The sequence below is a fragment of the Oncorhynchus nerka genome, linkage group LG1, assembly GCF_034236695.1.
Source record: "Oncorhynchus nerka isolate Pitt River linkage group LG1, Oner_Uvic_2.0, whole genome shotgun sequence".
NCBI classification, from domain to species: domain Eukaryota; kingdom Metazoa; phylum Chordata; class Actinopteri; order Salmoniformes; family Salmonidae; genus Oncorhynchus; species Oncorhynchus nerka.
Window position 1 is genome coordinate 19348443 of NC_088396.1, and position 22658 is coordinate 19371100.

At 40.6% G+C, this 22658-nt stretch overlaps 1 protein-coding gene across 2 annotated transcripts in view; it reads right to left on the reverse strand.

Moving 5' to 3' along the window:
- gulp1a (GULP PTB domain containing engulfment adaptor 1a) overlaps nucleotides 1-22658 on the reverse strand; it is a 156671-nt gene that overhangs the window by 126274 nt on the left and 7739 nt on the right. Inside the window, exon 2 of one of the 2 annotated variants that reach the window (XM_065012589.1) lies at nucleotides 10408-10518. The exons of the other annotated variant lie outside the window; for it this stretch is intronic. The gene's annotated coding sequence lies outside the window, so the exon portion shown is untranslated. The remainder of the gene's footprint in view (nucleotides 1-10407; nucleotides 10519-22658) is intronic. 2 annotated transcript variants of the gene reach the window in all.

Consider the following 22658-nt stretch of genomic DNA (forward strand, 5'->3'; position numbering starts at 1 on the left):
ATCAGCTTGCCTGTCTTATTTCGAATTCCACCTATTTGCCGATCTGTTTCTCGAGATTTCAATTGACTGGCCAACAGTTTTCCTGCCTTTTCAATGATTCGTACCATCTCTGCTTCAGCCTGAACAGGGAATAGTGAGCTTTTTTAACTGAACAAAGTATTCAGCTTGTATTTGGTTTGTTGTTAGGATTGGACCAATATTCCCGCCAGAGTTTTGAGCTCTGTTTCAAGTTTGTACATGTTCTGTTTATCTAATTTCTTAATAGTAGCTGATTGTTGTATCGTTACTCCACGTATGTATGCTTTAAACGCTTCCCAGACATGTACCTGTGTCGTTGTTGTTTGTTTCAAAGAATATGGTAATGTATTTTAAGGAATTCTCAAAACACCTTGCCCTGAGGCCCCCACATAGTTGTCCTATGTCATAAACATATCCCAAACCCACAATAATTTTTTTATTTTTTTTAAATCGACCTCCCCATATACCAGGCCTTCATCCGTGTGCAGTGTCTTTAGGTTTTCCGAGCACTGACGCTCCACCCAGAATAAGAACGTTTTACCAACGCCAAATATAGGCATGGCCATATACATTTTGATATGACAGCGATGACATGTCATAGAAATGACATAGATCACCAAAAACATTGAACATAAAGACAGGCTGATCATTATACTCGCAAAGATAAGAGATGACCTTTCTCATGAACTGTCTAATTCCATAAGGCAGGAATGTAAGCAGAGAATAAACACCAAAGGGAGACAGTTTATTTTATAATTATTATGAAATATACCAAACACTGAGTTGGGCCCATCACGCATGGCACAAACACGCGTTTTGGCCTATAGTCACGGCTTTCTTAAAATCAATACACAAGTATATATTTTTAAACCTGCATATTTAGTTCATATTGCCTGCTAACATGAATTTCTTTTAACTAGGGAAATTGTGTCACTTCTCTTGCGTTCTGTGAAACAGTCAGGGTATATGTATCAGTTTGGGCCGCCTGGCTCATTGCAAACTGTGTGAAGGCTATTTCTTCCTAACAAAGACAGCCAACTTTGCCAAACGGGGGATGATTTAACAAAAGTGCATTTGCGAAAAAAGCACAATCGTTGCACGATAAACATCAATGCCTTTCTTAAAATCAATACATAAAAGTGTATTTTTTAAACCTGCATATTTAGTTAAAAGAAATCCAGGATAGCTGGCAATATTATTATTTTTTTATTTTTTTATTTCACCTTTATTTAACCAGGTAGGCTAGTTGAGAACAAGTTCTCATTTGCAACTGCGACCTGGCCAAGATAAAGCATAGCAGTGTGAACAGATAACACAGAGTTACACATGGAGTAAACAATTAACAAGTCAATAACACAGTAGAAAAAAAGGGGAGTCTATATACATTGTGTGCAAAAGGCATGAGGAGGTAGGCGAATAATTACAATTTTGCAGATTAACACTGGAGTGATAAATTATCAGATGGTCATGTACAGGTAGAGATATTGGTGTGCAAAAGAGCAGATAAGTAAATAAATAAAAACAGTATGGGGATGAGGTAGGTAAAAATGGGTGGGCTATTTACCAATAGACTATGTACAGCTGCAGCGATCGGTTAGCTGCTCAGATAGCAGATGTTTGAAGTTGGTGAGGGAGATAAAAGTCTGCAACTTCAGCGATTTTTGCAATTCGTTCCAGTCACAGGCAGCAGAGAACTGGAACGAAAGGCGGCCAAATGAGGTGTTGGCTTTAGGGATGATCAGTGAGATACACCTGCTGGAGCGCGTGCTACGGATGGGTGTTGCCATCGTGACCAGTGAACTGAGATAAGGCGGAGCTTTACCTAGCATGGACTTGTAGATGACCTGGAGCCAGTGGGTCTGGCGACGAATATGTAGCGAGGGCCAGCCGACTAGAGCATACAAGTCGCAGTGGTGGGTGGTATAAGGTGCTTTAGTGACAAAACGGATGGCACTGTGAGTAGAGTGTTGGAAGCAATTTTGTAGATGACATCGCCGAAGTCGAGGATCGGTAGGATAGTCAGTTTTACTAGGGTAAGTTTGGCGGCGTGAGTGAAGGAGGCTTTGTTGCGGAATAGAAACTAGAGAAATTGTGTCACTTCTCTTGTGTTCATTGCACGCAGAGTCAGGGTACATGCAACAGTTTGGGCCGCCTGGCTTGATGCGAACTAATTTGCCAGAATTTTATGTAATTATGACATAACATTGAAGGTTGGGCAATGTAACAGGAATATTTAGACTTATGGATGCCACCCGCTAGATAAAATACGTAACGGTTCAGTATTTCACTGAATGAATAAACCTTTTGTTATTGAAATTATAGTTTCCGGATTTGACCATATTAATGACCCAAGGCTCATATTTCTGTGTGTTATGTTATAATTAAGTCTATGATTTGATATTTGATAGAGCAGTCTGACTGCGCGGTGGTAGGCAGCAGCAGGCTCGTAAGCATTCATTCAAACAGCACTTTCGTGCGTTTGCCAGCAGCTCTTCACTGTGCTTCAAGCATTGAGCTGTTTATGACTTCAAGCCTATCAACTCCCGAGATTAGGCTGGTATAACTAAGGTGAAATGGCTAGCTAGTTAGCGGGGTGCGCACTAATAGCGTTTCAATCGGTGACATCACTCTGAGACCTTGAAGTAGTTGTTCCCCTTGCTCTGCAAGGATTGCGGCTTTTGTGGAGCGATGGGTAACGATGCTTCGAGGGTGGCTGTTGTCGATGTGTTCCTGGTTCGAGGCCAGGTAGGGGCGAGGAGAGGGACGGAAGCTATACTGTTACACTGGCAATACTAAAGTGCCTATAAGAACATCCAATAGTCAAAGGTACAGTATATGAAATACAAATGGTATAGAGAGAAATAGTCCTATAATTCCTATAATAACTACAACCTAAAACTTCTTACCTGGGAATATTGAAGACTCATGTTAAAAGGAACCACCAGCTTTCATATGTTCTCATGTTCTGAGCAAGGAACTTAAACGTTAGCTTTCTTACATGGCACATATTGCACTTTTACTTTCTTCTCCAACACTTTGTTTTTGCATTAATTTAAACCAAATTGAACATGTTTCATTATTTATTTGAGGCTAAATTGATTTTATTGATGTATTATGTTAAGTTAAAATAAAAAAGTGTTCATTCAGTAGGGTTGTAATTGTCATTATTACAAATAAATAAATACTTTTTATTTTCTTTAAATCGGCCGATTACTCGCTATCGGCTTTTTTTGGTCCTCTAATAATTGGTATCGGTATCGGCGTTGAAAAATCAGAATCGGTCGACCTGTAATAGTTATACTGTAAGCCAGGAAGATAAATTGTAGGCAACATTTGCAGCATAAACACTTAGTGAGACTGTTACTCACAACATAGAAAGTTCTCCTATCGGCTTAGAGAAAAATGGTAGTCCATCTGTAATGAACCACCACCATCATGTGAATCTTCCATAGCCTACCACGCTAGCCTACCACTCGGGCTCATTAATGTCCGTGACACATTTCTTTGCCTCCTTTGGGTCTGTGGAGGCACCGAATTGTGTTTCTCTCAACTGTAATTTTCCTGGTATTGAAGTCGTTCTTCCAGTTTTTCGATCACAGTCTTCATTTTTTCAACAGTGTCGTTTAGGTGGATGTTCTTGTCCTCCAATGTTGATATCCTCTCTTTGGCGCTTGTAACTTGGTTGTCGAGTGTCGACTTTTGTTTTCAGTGCGCCCACTGTATGTTTTATTTCAGCCACATCTTTTCTCTTTTGAGATTTTTCTTCATTTTCCGCCATTTTCCTTGCTAGCAGCAGCTGCAGGTAGAGAGGTATTCTTTGTAAAAACGTGTCTGCGTTTGTAAGTTGTTTTTCCATGTAACCGATATCTTGGACAATAAATTTACAAAATTTGTAACTAGGCATTGAATAATTTGTTAAAATCAGGTTGGAGCTACACAGCCTCCTTAGTTAGCTGCTACTCCTCGCAACATCATCACCGGAAGTCAGGGTTCGATTCTTGATCCAGTTCTTTTCACTATTTTCTATTAACAGCATTAGTATATCTGTACAAAACTGTAACTTTCATCTGTACGCAGATGACACTGATGTATACACTAATGCCCCTACGGCAGTTCAGGCTCTGTTGATTCTTCAATCTGCTTTTACTACCTTGCAGAAAGCCTTGGTTGACCTGAAGTTGGTACTAAATGCTGGTAAAACCAAGTACAAGTTATTTTCCAAATAATGGTGATTTGTGAATAAGTACATTAGATGGTGCCCCAATTGATCGTGTCCCCGCCTATAAATATCTGGGCATCTGAATTGACGAAAAGCTATCTTTTAAAAAGCATGTTGTCGAGTTAGTCAAAAAATTAAGAATTAAGTTGGGTTCTTCTGTAGGAATAGGTCTTTCCTTTCATTAAATGCTGAACTGCTGCTCAGATTCCACCTGGCGATCTGTTCAGCATCTGCCCTGGCCTGTCTACCCCTGTCTGGTACAGGTACCCCCACCACACTCCCTTCTCTGTCCCAAGATATCGCTCGCCTCCAGAACACATGCACTGTTGGTGCGAGTGACTATGTACTTACACTGGCTAGGCTAGTGTTTATATATTTAATATTTTTCTTGCGCATTTAGCTATTTTTGCATCATGACTCCTGCAAGCTTTGTTGACTATGAACTTTCTTGTTTACCCAACCATGAGACAGACTAGGTTTGTTCACACACTCGGGACTCTGACACTCTATTGGTTACACAAACTTTTGGCCTCCCATCCTATTCTAACCACTTCTCGCCGGCTTTGTATTCATGTTACCTGTTGAAATTGCTGTACAATATGACCTTGTTGCACATCTAATGCACATTCAAATGTCATAAATCTGCACTGCAGAGCTCTCCCTGTCTTCTGCCGTGCCTTGATTGTATTACTGCTGATGATATCTGGAAATGTGCACCCTGGACCATCTACTGTTGCTAGCCCCAATTCTGACTTGTGCTCTGAAATCTGCTTCACTGATTTCTACTCCCATAAAAGCCTGGGTTTTATGCACGTTAACACTAAAACATTATTATCTCAAATGGATCAATTGAAAGTGTGGGTTCAGAGCTCCAATCCAGATGTGTTGGTCTTTACAGAGACGTGGTTAAGGAAGAGTGTTTTGAATAATGATGTTAACCTCTCTGGTTATAACCTTTTCTGGCAAGACAGATCTCCCAAAGGTGGGGGGAGTGGAAATCTTTACCAAGGATCATCTTCAGTGCTCTGTTGTCTGCACCAAAACTGTCCCCAAACAACTTGATTTGCTGGTTTTAAGCATTAAACTTTCAAATAACTCTTTGTTGACTGTTGCTGGGTGCTATCGTACTCCATCAGCACCGGCCTGTAACCTACCTGCCCTAATCTCTCTCCGGGCCCCTTACACTAAATCTAAATTTGTCCTGCTAGGTGACCTAAACTGGGAGATGCTCGGCACACGCATACTCAGGCTGATTGGCTCTCGTTCAGGCATATGAGAAATAAGTGCACTCAGGCTATCCGGAAGGCCAAACCTGGAGAATAAACCCTCTTCCTCACAGCTGCCCATGTCCCTTAATGTTGATGATGTGGTGGTTAATGACAAGAAGCACATGGCTGAGCTCTTTAATCCCCACTTCATGAAGTCAGGATTCCTATTTGACTCAACCATGCCTTCTTGCACGTCCAACATTTCATCTCCCACCCCTTCTAATGCGAATAGCCCCTCTTTTTCTGAGTCTGAGGTGCTAAAGGAGCTCCTGAAACTTGACCCCAAAAAAACATCTGGGTCAGATGGTTTTACCCCTTCATCTTTAAGGTTACTGCCCCTATCATCCCAAGCTTATCTCAGACCTTTCTAGCCTGTCTCTCCTTTCTGGTGAGGTTCCCATTGCTTGGAAGGCTGCCACAGTTCGTCCTTTATTTAAAGTGAGAGATCAAGCTGATCCTAACTTTTATAGGCCTATTTTTCTATTTTGCACTGTTTATCAAAAGTGTTGGAAAAACTTGTCAATAATCAACTGACTGGCATTCCTGATGTCTATAGTATTTGTGTGCTTTGGAGACCTTTAACAGAATATGACTGGCAGAACGGGTGTTATGTGTGGAGGATGAGGGTTGCAGTAGATTATCTCAGTTACCGACTGGAACGAGCTGACAGTTGTAGCTGCTTTGCGTCATGCATTGTTGTCGCTACCTTCTTGCCCTTTGTGCTGTTTTGTGCCCAATAATATTTGTACCATGTTTTGTGCTGCTACCATGTTGTGTTGCTGCCCTGCTATGTTGTTGTCTTAGGTCTCTGTTTATGTAGTGTTGTGTTGTCTCTCTTGTCGTGAATTGTGTTTTATCCTATATTTCTATTTTTTTTTCCGTCCCAGCCCCCGTCCCAGCAGGAGGCCTTTTTGTAGGACGTCATTGTAGATAAGAATTTGTTCTTAACTGACTTGCCCGAAAATTTAAAAAAAGTTTAAATAAAAAATAAACGTAACATCATTGTTGAAATATAGAAACTTGGATTACAACACTAGATCACAGGGTAGGTTCATGCTGGAGACCATGCAATTATGCCTTTTCCTACCGGGTAGGACTTTTCATTTGAGGTAGTAACTTTTCATTTGGATGTGCTGTTGTCTCTGGGTCAGTTTCTGAGAAAGGCTAAGGATGTTTATATTGATAAAGGTGTTTGTTTTGTTTGACTGTGTATTGTGTATATAATATTTGCCATTTTGTGTTTTAAATTGTGTGTAATTTTATTTGATGTATTGTTCCCAGGGCACATTTGCAAATGAGACCTAAACACATTGTGACCTTTCCCTGGTTAAATAAAATATGTTAATTTTTTTTTTTACAAATAAGAAAAAAATACATACAGCCTAATGAGATTGGATATATATATATTATTTAATAACAGTACACTGTAAAGTCCATTATTCCACTGAAGGGTGTGAATTAGGCTGTTCGAGAAGTTTTGAATCCTAAGCAACCTGCATGCACATCGTTTGAAGTACAATAGACCAACATAGCTACTGTAGTAGGTCAAAGTTGTGTGCTGGAAAACCTTGGTAGAGCATGGGTGGAGTAGGCATTGTGGTGGTCATGTGAATTTCCTTTCTTTTTTCGGCTTCAGACCAATGTCTATTTCTCACTTAAAATGTTGTGTTTTTTGTTTTTAACTTTCACATTTTTTACACCGGAAGGTGATTTTCTGTTCTTGACGCTACCCATCCCGGTACCGGGATAATTGTTATCAGCAACCGCTGAATAGCATAGCGCCACAGTCAAATAATATTACTAAAAAATATTCATATTCATGAAATCACAAGTGCAATATTGCAAAGCACAGCTTAGCCTTTTGTTAATCCACCTGTCGTCTCAGATTTTGAAATTATGCTTTACAGCGAAAGCAAGCCAAGCGTTTGTGTAAATTTATCGATAGCATAGCATAACATTATGTACACTAAGCATTAAGTAGCTAGGTCACGAAGGTCAGAAAAGCAATCAAAAAAATAGTTTACCTTTGATGATCTTCGGATGTTTTCACTCACGAGACTCCCAGTTACACAACAAATGTTCCTTTTGTTCCATAAACATCATTATTTTTATACCCAAAATACCAATGTTTGTTTGTCGCATTATGTTCAGAAATCCAAGGGAAAGAGCGGTCATGACAACGCAGACGTATATTCCAAATAATATCCATAATGTCCACAGAAACATGTCAAACGTTTTTTATAATCAATCCTCAAGTTGTCTTTGAAATATATATTCGATAATATATCAACCGAGTGTGTAGCTTTTTCAATGAGAAACAATGGCCGCTTTACTCAGTTGCGCAAAACTCACTCTGAGAGCCCCATCTATCCACTTACACAATATGATCCTTCACGCTAATTTTTCAAAATAAAAGCCTGAAACTATGTCTAAAGACTGTTGACACCTTAGGGAAGCCATAGAAAATGGAATCTGGTTGATATCCCTTTAAATGGAGGATAGGCATGCATAGGAACAGAGAGGTTCCAAAATAAGAGGCACTTCCTGATTGTATTTTCCTCAGGCTTTCACCTGCAATATCAGTTCTGTTATACTCAGACAATATTTTTACAGTTTTGGAAACTGTAGAGTGTTTTCTATCCTAATCTGACAATTATATGCATATTCTAGTTTCTGGGGCTGAGAAATAGACAGTTTCAAATGGGGACGTTTTTTAGCCAAAAACAAAAATACTGCCCCCTACACGCAAAAGGTTAAAAGGGGAACTGCACTAGGCTTGGGCAATATCCAGATTGTGCTGTACCGGGATATTCGGTGATACTGGCACTGAACACAAGGGCCACTATTTTCAAATCCCACTGGGACTTTGATACCTGAAGGTTAGCAATGCTAACAAGTATATGTAAAATCCCGTAGAGAATGCTAACAAAATGCTAATGGGCAAATTCCAAACATTTTATGCAATCTCTGACCTAAACTATTTTCAGGACAGACATCCCAGCTCATACATTTAAACAGTTTGCTGCAAGCACAAAACAAATATTAGACAACAAGACTCTTGATCCAGGAGGATTTTTTCTGCTGTTACCGGCAAGAGAAGCTTGATTTTTCAAGAAGCTAACCAGCTACAAAATTAGCAAACCAAATGCACAACTGCAGAGAATTTAGCACATTTTAGACAGTTCATTTAATAGTTTCATCAGACCAGATTACATTTCTCCAAAAAGTATGACCCTTGTCCCCATGTGCAGGTGCAAACCGTAGTCTGGCTTTTTATGGTGGTTTTGGAGCAGTGGCTTATTCCTTGCTCAGCAGCCTTTCAGGTTATGTTGATATAGGACTTGTTTTACTGTAGATATAGATAGTTTTGTACCCGTTTCCTCCAGCATCTTCACAAGGTCCTTTGCTGTTGTTCTGGGATTGATTTGCACTTTTTGCACCAAAGTACGTTCATCTCTAGGAGACTGAAGGTGTCTCCTTCCTGAACGGTATGATGGCTGCGTGGTCCCATGGTGTTTATACTTGCGTGCTATTGTTTGTACAGATGTACGTGGTACCTTCAGGCGTTTGGAAATTGCTCCCAAGGATGAATCAGACTTGTGGAGGTCTACAATTTATTTCTGAGGTCTTGGATGATTTCTTTTGATTTACCATGACATCAAGCAAAGAGGCACTGAGGCACTTGAAATACATCCACAGGTACACCTCCAATTGACTCAAATGATGTCAATTAGCCTATCAGAAGCTTATAAAGCCATGACATCATTTTCTGGAATTTCCCAAGCTGTTTAGAGGAACACTCAACTTAGTGTATGTAAACTTCTGACCCACTGGAATTGTGATACAGTGAATTATAAGTGAAATAATCCATCTGTAAACAATTGTTGGAAGAATTACTTTTGTCATGCACAAAAGTAGATGTCCTAACCGACTTGCCAAAACTATAGTTTGTTAACAAGAAATTTGTGGAGTGATTGAAATACGAGTTTTAATGACTTCAACCTAAGTGTATGTAAACTTCCGACTTCAACTGTACATGTGTATGTGTAGCATGAGACAACATCGGGATCATATCAAGGATAGTGTCACAATTTAATTAATAAATACCACTTGGAAGCTTGATGATGACATGATCATTTGAATCAGCTGTGTAAGTGCTAACGCAAAAACAAAAATGTGCACCCCTTTGAATCCCCAGGACCAGGACTGAGAAACACTGCTCTTCATTGGGACCTCTTAATCTGCAGACAGGCTTTCACAGCTCTCTGTATCTGAGGGCAGAAAACCTCAAAAGAAATATACTACACAAAAGTGGCTTCTCTATCCAGAATAGCCTTCAATCTCACTTTGACAGCTGGGCCGGCTATCCTTTCACCCTCCTCCAAAAAATACAAATGTTTGCCATTATCAAGAGTGGCACTGGGGCTAAAACAATATTCTACATAGTGTGGGAGGACTGCACCTAAAAAGCGTGGAGACTCATAACTAATCGAAGAGCATGCATGGGTATGTCCTGACCAAAAGATGAGGAGTCAGTGGTAGGGTTCACGTAACGTTGCAGCACAGCAAGATTCTCAGTAGACAGGGGGCATGGGATGTCAGGAACAATGACCCCATTGTCAGTGTTTCCAGATTTCAGATTATTCTCCTGATAAAACAGGTCCCCCAGCTGCTGAATCTGGAATACTCAAAATAAACAAATCTGTATTAGTGACAATAGATTTGGCAGCAACGGGGGCTTGATCGTCCAGTGAAAATGGCTGAGTGTTTATGTGGTGTAAATCTTAAAATTAGCAGCTGACATCTTAAGGGTTTTTTAATTAATGCATGTGAGACAGGTTTCACGTACAACAAGACAGGCAGAGAGGAAGAGAGAAAAAGAACACAGAACAGTTTAATTACCTCCGGTTATGGACACTTTTGCCAGCAATAAAGCTTCCACGGCCTGTTCCTCGGACAGTGAACATACATCTGGCAATATCTACATTTTCGACCCCTTTATCAGCTCGCACTCTGAAAGTAAAGAAAATAGCTTTTTTTTTGTAAATATGAAAACAATAACTGACATATGACCGTTCAATCAAAAGCAGCAGATGTCATTTTCAGGTTACGTCAATACAGCCCAGAAAGCTGAACACAAGACTGGTATTGTGGTTGTTCATTGGGTGAAGGGAAGTATGCAATATGCATACAAAATAATATACTTAACTTACTTGAAAATCCATCTATACCGCCAAAGATACAATGTTGTATCTTGAAAAAAAGCATTGGAATTAAAAGTAAACTGTTTAACCTATTAACCTGCTTCATTATTTATCTATTACCAGTTGATGATGAACAACTCCAATTTCATACATCATTAAAAATGTGTCAACGAATAAGTAGGAATAAAAAAGTTTAAATAGCTTCTTAGATTTGATGGAGACATTATACATACATAGTACCTTATCAATTTATGATGTGTATCAATGTGGACTAGAGACAGGGGAGCAGGAACAGAGTATTTTTGCCCAACAATGCATTGAAGCTGGATCATTCTGGCAACGATACCTGCACCATCTACACGCTGCAAAGACTCCCTAACTCTCGCCATTGTAGACGATGGCCCATTTCTCTGAGACCTACTTTGACCATTCTAAAGCCCCCATGGGACATCCTTGCTTTAATGGCCCTGACTTTCTGTTCTAACTCTTCATCTGACATATCAGAATAGCATTCCCTGACAGACATATTGTGTACTTTCGTCCGTCTGTAAAAAAAAAAGCTAACCATTACACTGTCATGAAATATGATTATATATCGACTATGAAACAAATAGGACATGGCCTGATTATGAGTTGCAATGAAAGATAGATGAATTCAACTGAAAATGGCGAGAACAGGCATTCGTAGCTAAATGTTTTTGGTTAGCTTGAGAATAATAATTGCACGATTTATAATTCTACGGAATGTATGTATGTATGTACAGTGCCTTGCGAAAGTATTCGGCCCCCTTGAACTTTGCGACCTTTTGCCACATTTCAGGCTTCAAACATAAAGATATAAAACTGTATTTTTTTGTGAAGAATCAACAACAAGTGGGACACAATCATGAAGTGGAACGACATTTATTGGATATTTCAAACTTTTTTAACAAATCAAAAACTGAAAAATTGGGCGTGCAAATTGGGCGTCTCCTAGAGATTAACTTACTTTGGTGTGAAAAGTGCAAATCAATCCCAGAACAACAGCAAAGGACCTTGTGAAGATGTTGGAGGAAACAGGTACAAAAGTATCTAAATCCACAGTAAAATGAATCCTATATCGACATAACCTGAAAGGCCGCTCAGCAATGAAGAAGCCACTGCTCCAAAACCGCCATAAAAAAGCCATACTGCGCTTTGCAACTGCACATGGTGCACATGGGGACAAAGATCGTACTTTATGGAGAAATGTCCTCTGGTCTGATGAAACAAAAATAGAACTGTTTGGCCATAATGACCATCGTTATGTTTGGAGATAAAAGGGGACGCTTGCAAGCTAAAGAACACCATCCCAACCGTGAAATACAGGGGTGGCAACATCATGTTGTGGGGGTGCTTTGCTGCAGCACTTCACAAAATAGATGGCTTCATGAGGTAGGGAAATTCTGTGGATATATTGAAGCAACATCTCAAGACATCAGTCGGGAAGTTAAAGCTTGGTTGCAAATGGGTCTTCCAAATAGACAATGACCCGAAGCATACTTCCAAAGTTATGGCAAAATGGCTTAAGGACAACAAAGTCAAGGAATTGGAGTGGCCATCACAAAGCCCTGACCTCAATCCCATAGAACAAGGAGACCTACAAACCTGGCCAAAATTCACCCAACTTATTGTCGAAGCTTGTGGAAGGCTAACTGAAACATTTGACCCAAGTTAAACCATTTAAAGGCAATGCTAACAAATATGAATTGAGTGTATGTAAACTTCTGACCCACTGGGAATGTGATGAAATAAATAAAAGCTGAAATAAATCACTCTCCACTATTATTCTGACATTTCACATTCTTAAAATAAAGTGGTGATCTTAATTAACCTAAGACAGGGAATTTTTACTAGGATTAAATGTCAGGAATTGTGAAAAACTGAGTTTAAATGTATTTGGCTAAGGTGTATGTAAACTTCCGACTTCAACTGTAGGTGTGAAAACCCCCCGTCCTATCACAGACCAGATTTGCCCTAACGACCAAGGGGGAGATAGAGCACTGATTATGCTTTTGGGTCCCAATGCACTACTTTGTCTCTAACTGACAAAGAATGGGCAATATAAACCAAATAATAAACTGATAATTGTGCAAGACTTCAAATGAAACAAGCAGGGAGCTGGTTTCGAACCCTTAACCTTCTTGCCCGAAGTCCAGCGCGCTATTGACTGTGCACCAAAAGCATGCTCAAGCTGCAGAGTCAATAGAGTGCGTCCTCGCGGTAACCTGCTACACAATTTAATAAAGTATTGACTTTTCAAATAATTTAACTAACACGTTATGTCGGCTGACAATTTGTTAGCTACGCTGTCCTTACATCATTACAGCAGTATGTACCGGTATGTTAGCTATCTACCTAACGTTAGTAGTTATACATCAAACCTGACAGTTTATTAACTATAGGCTATCTAACTACCCAACGTTTATTGACTTGATTATTCCCGTCAATCTTAGCTTAGCTAAAACATGCTTATGCCAAGTCTTACAACTGCACTTTACCTATTGGTATTCATTAAAGTGTTATCAATATTTAATTTACATTGACAATTAACTATTTTGGTAAGGCCATTCGATGTGGTAACCCTTCCTCCTAGACTTACTGTGTAGTGTCAGAGGAACCAGACTGATATGATGCATAATTTATCATAATGAAATTTTTCATTAGGCCTGCTGCCATACTTATTCCATATACATCTGGCAGATTTATTAACTCTATACCAGTTGGTGTTTTCAAGGATCAGTAGCAACTGCTGTAAACATTCTAGGCCGTAATTACAAAGCTGCACTCTCTAACCCAATAACTCTAAGATCCAGGTGATTTGTGGTTTGCAATATAACTTGGACACAAGATTTTAAGTCATATTCAATGCAACAAAGCACCTATTGTCGTTATCATCTAGGTTTGGATATTTACCAAATTCTTGGTGACAAGTCTGTTCCATCTACAATAATAATCTACCTACAAGATCATAAGGTTCTTTATTGCATTCATAATGAGGTTTTTATATGAGGTCATGGATATTAGAATGTCTTGTTTTCATTCCAACATAATTTCACACTCAATATATTCTGATATCTTTGCAGGAATGTAACACAATATGAAGTCTTTTAATCTATTACAACTCAGTTTTTAGCTGTACAATCCATGAGGCTATACAATGCTTCCCCATTAAAATGATTTACACAAAAGGGCAGTTCGAGGGTAACAGAATTACGCTAAACTCTCAGATTTCACTTCAAATTTTAACAAACAAAAACCAGAGATTTCAAAGTTTAACAAAACACACAACAAATGATTTATATACACTAGATGACTAACAGGGGGCGCTGTGTATTGAAGTCTGACGCTCAACTTCTCCTCTGTGTCGGTGCCCTGGCTGCCATGCTGTGAACAGTGTGAACCCAAACCCGTGCACATGCGCAGATACTGTGTGAGAACAAAGTCTTGCATATCGGTCATCTCTATATCTGCAGTGCTGCTTGTGGCAACGTAATTTCACAAAGTCTACCTTTAAAATATCATTCTTAGATAGGTTTAATGTTACTGTCCCCACTATAACATCAAAAATGCTTACGGTGCATTCAGAAAGTTCAGACCCCTCCACATTTTGTTAAGTTACAGCCTTATTCTAAAATGTATAGAATATTTTCTTCCCCTCATCAATCTACACACAATACCTCATAATGACAGAGTGAAAACAGGTTTTTAGAAACGTTTGCAAATATATAAAAAACGAAAATACCTTATTTACACAAGTATTCTGACTCTTTGCTATGAGACTAGAAATTGAGCTCAAGTGCATTCTGTTTCCATTGATCATCCTTGAGATGTTTCTACATCTTCATTGGAGTCCACCTGTGGTAAATTCAATTGATTGGACATTATTTGAAAAGGCACATAACTGTCTATATAAGGACTCACAGTTGACAGTGCATGTCAGAGCAAAAACCAAGCCTTAATCATTCTTAACTGGAAGAAGTTTGGAACTACCAAGACTCAAACTAGAGTTGGCCACCCGGCCAAACTGAGCCATCGGGGGAGAAGGGCCAAGAACCCGGTGGTCACTCAGAGCTCCAGAGTTCATCTGTGGTGATGGGAGAACCTTCCAGAAAAACAACCATCTTTGCGGCAATCCACAAATCAGGCGTTATGGTAGAGTGGCCAGACGGAAGCCACTCCTCAGTAAAAGGCACATGACAGCCCGCTTGGAGTTTGCCAAAAGGCACCTAAAGGAATCTCAGACCATGTGAAACAAGATTCTCTAGTCTGATGAAACCAAGATTGAACTCTTTTGCCTGAATGCCAAGCGTCACGTCTGGAGGAAACCTGGCACCATCCCTACGGTGAAGTATGGTGGTAGCAGCATCATGTTGTGGGGATGATTTTCAGCGACAGGGACTGGGAGACAAGTCAGGAACGAGGCAAAGATCAACGGAGCAAAGTACAGAGAGATCCTTGATGAAAAACTGCTCCAGAGAGCTCAGGACCTCGAACTGGGGCGAAGATTCACCTTCCAACAGGACAACAACCCTAAGCACACAGCCAAGACAACGCAGGAGTGGCTTTGGGACAAGTCTCTAAATTTCCTTGAGTGGCCCAGCCAGACCCCGGACTTGAACCCAATCAAAAATCTCAGGAGAGACCTGAAAATAGCTGTGCAGCTACGCTCCCCATCTTACCTGACAGAACTTTAGAGGATCTGCAGAGAAGAATGGGAGAAACTCCCCAAATACAGGTGTGCCAAGCTTGTAGCATCATACCCAAGAAGACTCAAGGTGGTAATTGCTGCCAAAGGTGCATCAACAAAGTACTGAGTAAAGGGTCTGAAAACTTATGTAAATGTGATATCAGTTTATGATTTTTAATACATTTGAAAACATTTCTAAAACCCTGTTTTTGCTTTGTCAATATGGGGTATTGTGTGTAGATTGATAAGGGGATTTTTTTTTATCCTATTAAGAATAAGGCTGTAACGTAACAAAATGTGTAAGAGGTCTGAATACTTTCCGAATGCACTGTTAATACCTGTAATGTTGTACTTGGAACATTTAACTGAAATACTGTAGAATTCCATTCATTCCTATGGAGGACTGCTTCTTCTGGGGAGTGCCAATATTGGCTTCAAAGCCTTTCCTTGGCCAATACATAGCATCATCAATCCAGGGTGTGTATACATCTTTGCACACAAATCTATTCAGAACGATTTATTTGAACAATTGATTTGAATTGTGCAGATGCCGTTTCATAACAGAATTTTTGTAAAATCTTCCTGTTTTTTGTGACATTTTCCATAAACTCAGTTAAATATCTCCTCTGAATTAAGCTTCAAAGATGTCTGCAGAAAGATTGGGGTGTCAGCTCTGACATGACACCTTGACTTTGAAAAAAGTATCTTCTGGTAATTGAAATACAGTAAGTAAAAAGAATATACATCCGGTAACAGAATTACGGAACAAGAATTACATCATGGGTCTCTGATCTGTACCATACAAAAATGCATTTGTCACATGCGCCAAATACAACAGATGTAGACCGTATAGTGAAATGCTTAATTACAAGCCTTTAACTTCTCTAGGGTAGGGGGCAGCATTTGGAATTTTGGATGAAATGCATGCCCAAATTAAACTGCATCCTACTCAAGCACCAAAGATAGGATAGATTTGGATAGAAAACACCCTAAAGTTTCCAAAACTGTTAAAATAATGTCTGTGAGTATAACAGAACTGTTTTGGCAGGCGAAAACCTGAGAAAAATCCATTCAGGAAGTAGGATTTTTTTTGTTGTTGTAGTTTTCTATTCAATGCCATTAGAGTATCCATTTTATTTATTCGTTATTTTACCAGGTAAGTTGACTGAGAACACGTTCTCATTTGCAGCAACAACCTGGGGAATAGTTACAGGGAAGAGGAGGGGGATGAATGAGCCAATTGTAAACTGGGGATTATTAGGTGACCGTGATGGTTTGAGGACCAGATTGGGAATTTAGCCAGGATACTGGGGTTAACACCTCTACTCTTACGATAAGTGCCATGGGATCTTTAATGACCTCAGAGAGTCAGGACACCCATTTAACGTCCCATCCGAAAGACAGCACCCTACACAGGGCAGTGTCCCCAATCACTGCCATGGGGCAAACATTTTAGACCAGAGGAAAGAGTGTCTCCTACTGGCCCTCCAACACCACTTCCAGCAGGATCTGGTCTCCCATCCAGGACCAACCCTGCTTAGCTTCAGAAGCAAGCCAGCAGTGGTATGCTGCTGGCATTGGCTTAGGACTCAAAGTGCAGTTCCTATGCAGTTCCTATGCCTTCCACTAGATGTCAACAGTCTTTAGAAATTGTTTCAGGCTTGTATTCTGAAAAATGAGTGTGTAAGAGCAGTCTGAATAAGTGGACCCTGCCGTGTCACAGAGCTTTTTCATGCGCGCGACCGGGAGGGTGCCTTTTCTTCTTTACCTTTTATATTGACAACGTTATTGTCCGGTTGAAATATTATCGATTATTTGGGCTAAAAACAACCTGAGGCTTGAATATAAACATTGTTTGACATGTTTCTATGAACTTTACAGATATAATTTAGATCTCTTTGTCTGCCTGTTGTGACTGCGCTTGAGCTTGTGGATTACTGAAGAAAAAACGCGCAAACAAAACGGAGGTTTCCGCATATAAAGAGAGACTTCATCAAACAAAAGGAACATTTATTGAATAAATGAATGTCTTCTGAGTGCAAACATATGAAGATCATCAAAGGTAAGTGATTCCTTTTATCTCTCTTTTTGACTTGTGTAACTCTTCTACTTGGCTGGTTACTGTTTGTAATGATTTGTCTGCTGGGCTATGTTCTCAAATAATTGTACGGTATGCTTTCGCCGTAAAGCATTTTTTTAATCTGACACCGTGGTTGGATTCACAAGAAGTTCATCTTTAAACCTATGTCAAATAGTTGTATCTTTTCTGAATTTTTATAATGAGTATTTCTGTATTTGAATTTGGCGCTCTGCAATCTCACTGGAGGTTGGCCAGGTGGGACGCTAGCGTCCAGCCTACCCTAGAGAGGTTAACAATGCAGGTTTAAGAAAATCCCCCAAAAAAGTAAGGGATGAGAATAACAAATAATGAAAGGGCAGCAGTAAATAACAATAGTGGGGCTATATACAGGGGGTACTGGTACAGAGTCAATGTGTCAAAGTGCGGGGGGCACCGGTGTCAAGGTAATTAGTTACTTTGACACCGATTAATTAGTTAATGACATAATTAATTAGTTAATTATGTACGTGTAGGTACAGTTATTAAAGTGGCTATGCAAAGATAAGATAATAAGCAGCGTTGAGGGGGGGGGGGGGGGCAATGCAAATAGTCTGGGTAGCCATTTGATTAGCTGTTCAGGAGTCTTTCGGCTTGGGGGTAGAAGCTGTTTAGAACCCTCTTGGACCGAGACTTGAAGCTCCAGGGCTTTCCCCTGTCACCGCCTGGTATAGAGGTCCTGGATGGCATGAGACTTGGTTCCGGTGATGTACTGGGCCATACGCACTACCCTCTTTAGTGCCTTGCAGTCGGAGGACGAGCAGTTGCCATACCAGGCAGTGATGCAACCCGTCAGGATGCTCTCGATGGTGCAGCTGTAAAACCTTTTAAGGATCTGAGGACCCATGCCAAATATTTTCAGTCTCCTGAGGGGGACAAGGTTTTGTCGTGCCCTCTTCACGACTGTCTTGGTGTGCGTGGACCATGTTAGTTTGTTGGTGATGTAGACGCCAAGTAACTTGAAGCTCTCAACCTGCTCCACTACAGCCCGGTCAATGAAAATAGGGGCGTGCTAGGTCCTCCTTTTCCTGTAGTCCACAATCATCTCATTTGTCTTGATCACGTTGAGGGAGAGGTTGTTGTCCTTGCACCACACTGTCAGGTCTCTGACCTCCTCCCTATAGGCGGTCTCATCGTTGTCGGTGATCAGGCCTATCACTGTTGTGTTATCAGCAAACTTAATAATGGTGTTGGAGTCGTGTCTGGCCGTGCAGTCATGAGTGAACAGGGAAAACAGCAGGGAACTGAGAACATACCCCTGAGGGACCTCCGTGTTGAGGATCAGTGTGGCGGATGTGTTGTTACTTACCCTTACCACCTGGGGGCGGCCCATCAGAAAGTCCAGGATCCAGTTGCAGAGGGAGGTGTTTAGTCCCAGGGTCCTTAGCTTAGTGATGAGCTTTGAGGGCACCATGGTCTTAAACACTGAGCCGTAGTCAATGAATTAGCATTCTCACATAGGTGTTCCTTTTGTCCAGGTGTGAAAAGGCAGTGTGGTGTGCAATGGAGATTGCATTATCTGTGGATCTGTTAGTGCGGTATGCAAACTGGAGTGGGTCTAGGGTTTCTGGGATAATGGTGTTGATGTGAGCCATGACCAGCCTTTCAAAAGATTTCATGGCTGCAGACGTGAGTGTTACGGGTCGGTAGTCATTTAGGTAGGTTACCTTAGTGTTCTTGGGCACAGGGACTATGGAGGTCTGATTGAAACATGTTGGTATTACAGACTCAGACAGAGAGAGGTTGAAAATGTCAGTGAAGACACTTGCCAGTTGGTCAGCGCATGCTCGGAGTACACGTCCTGGTAATCCGTCTGGCCCAGCGGCCTTGTGAATGTTGGTGTTGCTCACATTGGCTGTGGAGAGCGTGATCCAGAACAGCTGATGCTCTCTTGCATGTTTCAGTGTCACTTGCCTCAAAGCGAGCATTGAAGTTATTTAGCTCGTCTGGTAGGCTCGTGTCACTGGGCAGCTCGCGGCTGTGCTTCCCTTTGTAGTCTGTAATAGTTTGCAAGCCCTGCCACATCCGAAGAGCATTGGAGCCGGTGTAGTACGATTTGAACTTAGTCCTGTATTGACACTTTCCCTGTTTTATGGTCTGTCTTAGGGCATAGCGGGATTTCCTATAAGCTTCCGGGTTAGAGTCCCGCTCCTTGAAAGTGGAAGCTCTACCCTTTAGCTCATGGCTTGTGGTTGGGGTATGTACAGTACGTACAGTCACTGTAGGGACGACATCCTCGATGTACAGTTACTGATGTGGTGTACTCCTCAATGCCATTGGAAGCATACATATTCCAGTCTGTGCTACCAAAACAATCCTGTAGTTTAGCATCTGCTTCATCTGACCACTTTTTTTATAGACCGAGTCACTGGTGCTTCCTGCTTTAATTTTTGCTCGTAAACAGGAATTAGGAGGATAGAGTTATATTCAGATTTGGAGGGCGAGAGAGAGAGCTTTGTACGTGTCTCTGTGTGTGGAGTAAAGGTGGTCTAGAATCTTTCCTCTCTGGTTGCACATTTAACATGCTGATAGAAATGAGATAAAACTGATTTCCCTGCATTAAAGTCCCCGGCCACTAGCACCGCAGCCTCTGGATGAGCGTTTTCCTGTTTTGTTATGGCGGAATACAGCTCAGGTTTGTGACAATTTCCCATTGTAGCCAATTCAATTGCAGTAACCCTGTTAGTGATTTTTCAGTAATTACGTTAAGCGTTCTGTAAAACGATTTGGTAATAGAATTACAAGTTTAATCACTTAGTAATTCATAAACAAACTTGTTATCAGTAAAAACACTATAACTAGTCGGTAGGTCTACCTTTTCTTGTTACTTCTGTGAACTTTCATTATCCTCCCTCCTCATGAAGGAGAGAAATTAAAAAATATCTTAAAGATATGTGGGTGTTTGGTAATGGATTTACAAGGCACATTCAACGTTTCTTAAACGTAAAGAAGGCAAATAATGTATCCAAAACTAAATATAAAAGTGTTGATATTAGTTGGCCTGGGTGTATACTTCAACATTACTGTGCGAATACATTTTCTAGCAAAATACCCATTTTCCATCTGTTTGACAAGAAAACTAAGGCTTTACTTATTCAACATTTTTGGGATGGAAAATGGTTGAAGAATCCATATACACTAAACAAAAATTAAACACAATATGTATAGTGATGGTCCCATGTTTCAGGGACTGAAATAAAAGATCTCCAAAATGTTCCACAGGCACAAAAAGCAAATGTCTCTCAAATTGCGTGCACAAATTTGTTTACATCCGTGTTAGTGAGCATTTCTCCTTTGCCAAGATAATCTATTCACCTGACAAGTGTGGCATATCAAGAAGCTGATTAAACAACATGATTATTACACAGATGCACTTTTTGCTGAGGAAAATAAAAGGCAGCTCTAAAATGTGCAGTTTTGTCACACAACACAATTCCACAGATGTCTCAAGTTGAGGTAGCGGGCAATTGGCATGCTGACTGCAGGAATGTCCACCAGAGATGTTGCCAGAGAATTTCATGTTAATTTCTCTACCATAAGACACATTCAACGTTGTTTTAGGCCTCACAACCGACCACGTATAACCACACCAACCCAGGACCTCCACATCCGGCTTCTTCACCTGAAGGATTGTCTGAGACCAGCCACCCGGACAGTTGGTGAAACTGTGGGTTTGCACAACCGAAGAATTTCTACACAAACTGTCAGAAACCATCTCAGAGAAGCTCATCTGCGTGCTCGTCGTCCTCACCAGGGTCTTGACCTGACTGTAATTCGGAGTCGTAACCAACTTCAGGCCCATTGTTGTGCTATTCATCCACCGCCATCACCTTATGTTTCAGCATGATAATGCACAGCCCCTTGTCACAAAGATCTGTACACAAGTCCTGGAAGCTGGAAATGTCCCAGTTCTTCCATTGCCGGCATACTCATTTGACATGTTTGGGATGCTCTGGATCCACGTGTACAACAGTGTGTTCCAGTTCCCGCCAATATCCAGCAACTTCGCACAGCCATTGAAGAGGACTGGGACAGCATTACCCAGGCCACAATTAACAGCCTGATCAATTCTATGTGAAGGAGATGTGCCGCTGCATGAGGCAAATCGTGGTCAGACCAGATGTTTTTTCAGGTATTTGTGACTAACATATGCATATATATATTCCCAGTCATGTGAATCCATACATTAGGCCTTAATGCATTTATTTCAATTGACTGATTTCCTTATATCAACTGTAACTCTGTAAAAATGTTGAAATTGTTGGATGTTTATTCAGTGTACACTACAGGTTAAACATTTTGGAACATCTACTCATTCACAGGTTTTTTTCAAAATGTTACTATTTTCTACATTGTAGAGTAATACTGAAAACATCAAAACTATGAAATAACACATACAGTATGGAATCATGTAGTAACAAAATAAATGTTAAGACATGAAGGTCAGTCAATAAGGAACATTTCAAGAATTTTAAAAGTTTCTTCAAGTACAGTCACAAAAACCAGCCAGCGCTATGATGAACCTGGCTCTCATGAGGACCGCCACAGGAATGGAATACCAGAGTTACCTCTGCTGCAGAGGATAAGTTCAATAGAGTTACCAGCCTCAGAAAATGCAGCCCAAATAAATGCTTCACAGTGTTCAAGTAACAGACACATCTCAACATCAACTGTTTAGAGGAGACTGTGAATCAGGCCTCCATGGTCAAATTGCTGCAAAGAAACCACTACTAAAGGACACCAATAAGAAGAATAGACTTGTTTGGGCCAAGAAACACAAGCAATGGACATTAGACCGGTGGAAATGTGTCCTTTGGTCTGGAGTCCAAATTGTAGATTTTAGGTTACAACCGCCATGTCTTTGTGAGACTCAGTGTGGGTGAACGGATGATATCTGCATGTGTATTTCCCACCGTAAAACTGGAGGTGTGATGGTGTGGGGGTGATTTACTTAGAATTCACACTTAACCAGCATGGCTACCACAGCAATCTGCAGCGATACGACATCCCATCTGGTTTGGGTTTAGTGAGACTATCATTTGTTTTTCAACAGGACAATGACCCAACACACCTCCAGGATGTGTAACGGCTATTTTATCAAGAAGGAGAGTGATGGAGTGCTGCA